Here is a 5069-nt window from a genome sequence, read left to right as displayed (position 1 = left end):
CGGCTGTTAGCATTTGATTGGCAGAGCTCACCTGAATAAGTGGCATAGCAGGAAAGAAAGAAAATGTGGAGGTTAGGTTACCCTGGGGACCAGAGCTGACAACCACTGCAGTAGATCATACTGGACAAAAGGAATGAAACCTGGGTTCGATTCCTGGTCCTGCAATTTGTATGTATGTTGTTCGAGACCACCCTGCTATAAATGGCCTTGGCTGGGGTGGGGTTGTGTAACCTGCGTTGGACTGGTATCTGGTCCCGTAGGAGTCGTTGACTCTCATTTGTTTTGTCATATTCTGGAATAAACACTGGCACAAACCAATGTGGGTGTTTTGTTTTTTTTTTTAATATAGGAGAATTTCTGTGCAAGTGACAAGCTTTTACCTCATATTATTTGCTGATTGCTGACTGATATTTTGCGCTTCATCTCAGCAAAGAGGGTTAAGAGAGAATTATAATTTTACCATCTTTATGACAAGTGTATTTTTTTTTTTTATTCTTTGTGCAAAAATTCTCGTGTTGTGGTGAATTCAGTCATCATTCAATCATCTTCTTTTGAACAAAAATCCATCTCTGTTCCACTATGAAGCTGTTTAACCAGTGATGCAGCAAAGAAAATTTGTCACAGCCACTGTAAATAGCACTTTTCCATCTGCATCAGACACTCAAAGCGCTTTACAATAATGCCTCACATTCATCCCGATGTGAGGGTGCCACCATACAAGGTACTCACTACACACCAGGAGCAACTAGGGGATTAAGGACCTTGCCAAAGGGCACCTTAGTGATTTTTTTTTGGTCAGGCTGGGATTTGAACCGAGGATCCTCTGGTCTCAAGCACAATGCTTAACCACTAGACCATCACCTCCCCCACGGCAGCCTGTAACATCTTCTGAATTGTCTTGGTGTCTTCCCTCACTCGTCTCCTTCTATCCCGGGCACTCCATTATTTACAACCCCAATTCAATGAAGTTGGGACGTTGTGTAAAATATAAATAAAAACAGAATACAATGATTTGTAAATCCCCTTCAACCTATATTCAATTGAATATACCACACAGACAAGATATTTAATGTTCAAACCCGGATGTTAATGCATTTTCAATGGAGATATGCAACTGGACACACTCAGAAAAATGCTCGCAAAATACATGTCAAAAAATGTCATTTTGACCTGGATATTGAGCCAGTACACTGAAAAAAGTGAAACACAGTGCACTTCCTTCAAACCTATTTACATTGGTCTAATGGAAAATTGTGGTTTCCAGTTTAAATCTGCTGGAATCACTTTACAAAATCCTAAATATACATTGTGAGAAACTAAAAAAAATTAGCTGTAACAAATTACATCTATTTTTTTAAATTGATCCAAAGTAGCATTTTTTTCAGTGTAAAATTAAGTTACATTAAATTATGTCAGGAAAATATTAAACTTACTCTGACACACACACATTCCCAAATATTAGTGTTTAAAGTTACACAGATCTGCGCTGTTCAAGCTGCTGAGCTGAGGCGTCCTGCTGCAGCTGCTGTTCAACACAGCTCCTAAAACCATTACAATACATTTATATACATATTATATTTTTACACAATTATCCTTTATTGACCGAGTTTCATTCATGAAGTCAGTGGTGTGGGTACTCATCTCTGTGTGTGTGTGTTTACTGTGAGCGGCACAGTGCGCGGGTCATTATAATCTCATTATTTTAAGGTGCAAATTAAAAAAAATCCCCAGTCTCGTCGAACAGTTTTAATCACTAACGACAAGTATTTTAACTAGACATTGGTCTAGCAGTGGAAAATATCAACTAGACATAAGTGAAGAGTTAATGGTCCGTGTCATCTGGCGACACAGGTACGGCAGGAAACATACAGCTGTTTATCATCCAAATATCACAAAGTGACAAGAATAACCAAAACCACTTACTTATGGAAGGAAATATTGTCTCCCTTGTTCCTCCGTTTGTGGTTTTGCCAACATGCGCAGCTTTCCGGCATATTCCACCTGTTTCTTGAACTTCTATGCTCGCAAATCACTAACTTGCCTGGAATTAAAATGGTGATCACGCCTCCTTACTGACAGGATTTACTTAATGGTTTTCATTATGCTTTTGTTCTTATTTTGAAAGTTCAATAAGTGGACTGATATGTTAAACATGGTGCAAATTTACTGAACAAGTACTACTACTTTTTTTGTTTTGTATATTGTTCTGCCCACTTTTAATTACAAATTCATCCGCACACGCCTGAGTGTTGTGTGGGCCGCCAGAAGAGGAGGTACTGCTGGCCCACCACCAGAGGGCGCCCTGCCTGAAGTGCGGGCTTCAGGCACAAGAGGGCGCCGCCACCACGGACACAACCGGGAGTGACAGCTGTCACACATCAACTCATGACAGCTGTCACCCATCATTTCATCACTCCATAAAAGCCAGATGTCATCTCCACCTTGCTGCCGAGATATCATCTACCTGTGAAGCAGTACAGTCGGGGACGGTGATCACCTGGGAATTCGGGACTTGGCGGCTCCAGTATTCTCCGGGTTCTGTGGCGGTGGAAATCGTGTGGTTCCGGCTCTTATCAGGACAGACGTCTTCTATCCTCGAACCTGCCCACACGTCACCTTGGTGTATTGACTGCTGTCAGATTCTGTGATTGTCTGTATAATTGTTGTGCACATTCACAACATTAAATTGTTACGTTTTGGCTCATCTATTGACCGTTCATTTGCACCCCCTGTTGTGGGTCCGTGTCACTACACTTTCCCCAACAGGATATCTCGGCCAACGTCATGGATCCCGAGGGGCGTCAACCATCTGTTGGACAGCCAATGGAAGAGCAGGGTGCACAGGCGTCGGCTGGAGGCATGATTGGTGAGTTGCAGCACATCCTCACCGCCTTTACCGCTCGGATGGACCTGATGACCGAGCAAAACATCATCCTTAATCGCAGGATGGAAGCTCTCACCGCGCAGGTGGAAGCGCGCGCTCAGGGCGCTGCTGCAGCTCCTCCTCCTGCCGACCCAGTGCCGAATACAGACATTCCACTGGTCATTCAACGACCCCCCCACCATCCCCTGAAGCATACATAAGCCCCCCAGAGCCGTACAGCGGTTGTGTGGAGACGTGCGCGGACTTTCTTATGCAGTGTTCGCTCGTCTTTGCACAGCGTCCCGTGATGTACGCGTCTGACGGCAGTAAGGTGGCTTACGTGATTAATTTGCTTCGAGGTAAGGCACGCGCTTGGGCTACAGCGCTTTGGGAACAAGGTTCACGGCTCCTTGCCTCTTATACTGGGTTTGTGAGGGAGCTCAGAAGTGTTTTTGATCACCCCAACAGAGGCGAAACCGCGTCTACCGTGCTGCTGTCAATGAGACAGGGGCGCCGGAGCGCAGCCGAATATGCAGTCGACTTCCGCATCACGGCTGCGAGATCCGGCTGGAATATGACTGCGCTCCGCGCCGCCTTCATAAACGGACTGTCGTCGGTCTTGAAGGAGCACCTGGTGGCTAAGGAGGAACCGTGGGATTTGGCTGAGCTTATCGATTTGGTTATACGATTGGACAATCGGTTAGAAGAACGCCGACGGGAGCGAGGCGAAGGGCGTGGTCAGGCACAAGCCGTCTCTCTTCCTCCCGGGTCTGAAAGAGAGCCGTCTTCCCCACGCTCCACAGCCACAGCGCTCCGTGTGGCTACAGCTCCCCCTGCTGATGATGCTAGGGACACAAACAGGGCCACTTTCAGACAGAGGAGGCTGATCTGCAGGGAGTGCTTTGTCTGCGGCTCGAGTGAGCATCAGCAGAGAGTCTGCCCCAAACTGTCAAAACACAAACGCCCGCCCTTAGAGACTGGGCTGAGGGGGGGTCAAAACATTCACGTGGGTTATACACATCTTTCAACACGACTCCCAGTTACAATCCTGAGCGGGGATTTAACCCTTCAAGCCCCAGCACTGGTGGACACGGGGTCAGAAGGGAATCTGCTGGATAGCAGATGGGCAAGGAAGGTAGGGCTCCCTCTGGTGGCGCTTTCTTCGCCAGTGAAGGTGCGAGCACTAGATGGCACTCTTCTCCCTTTTATCACACACAAGACACTACCTGTAACCCTGGTAGTGTCTGGGAATCACCGGGAGGAGATTGAGGTTTTTGTAACTCCTTCTACCTCCCGCGTGATTTTGGGCTTCCCATGGATGATTAAACACAATCCCCGGATTGATTGACCGTATGGGGTTGTGGCTCAGTGGAACGAACCTGCCACCAGAATTGTTTAGGATCCTCGGTTCCTCCCGGTGTAAACGCTAATGAGGAGGTTAAAGTCCCTCCCAATCTGACGGCGGTGCCATTTGAGTACCACGATCTTGCTGATGTCTTCAGCAAGGATCTGGCGCTCACCCTTCCCCTGCACCGTCCGTACGATTGTGCCATTGATTTGGTCCCGGGCGCTGAGTTCCCGTCCAGCAGGCTGTACAATCTCTCACGTCCCGAGCGCGAATCAATGGAGACCTACATCCGGGACTCATTAGCTGCCGGGTTGATCTGGAATTCCACCTTCCAGATGGGTGCAGGTTTCTTTTTTGTGGGCAAGAAAGATGGCGGACTCCGTCCATGCATTGATTACAGGGGGCTGAATGACATAACGGTTCGTAATCGATACCCTTTACCCCTGTTGGATTCAGTGTTCACGCCCCTGCATGGAGCCCAAATTTTCACCAAACTGGACCTCAGGAATGCGTACCACCTGGTTCGGATCCGGAAGGGAGACGAATGGAAGACAGCATTCAACACCCCATTAGGTCATTTTGAGTACCTGGTCATGCCGTTCGGCCTCACTAACGCCCCCGCGACGTTCCAAGCTTTGGTTAATGACGTCTTGCGGGACTTCCTGCACCGATTCGTCTTCGTATATCTGGATGACATACTCATCTTTTCCCCGGACCCTGAGACTCATGTCCAGCATGTACGTCAGGTCCTGCAGCGGTTGTTGGAGAACCGGCTGTTTGTGAAGGGTGAGAAGTGTGAGTTTCACCGCACCTCTTTGTCCTTCCTGGGGTTCATCATCTCCTCCAACTCCGTCGCCC

Source organism: Thalassophryne amazonica, chromosome 9, assembly GCF_902500255.1.
Source record: "Thalassophryne amazonica chromosome 9, fThaAma1.1, whole genome shotgun sequence".
NCBI lineage: Eukaryota > Metazoa > Chordata > Actinopteri > Batrachoidiformes > Batrachoididae > Thalassophryne > Thalassophryne amazonica.
Note: the sequence above shows the minus strand (reverse complement) of the source record.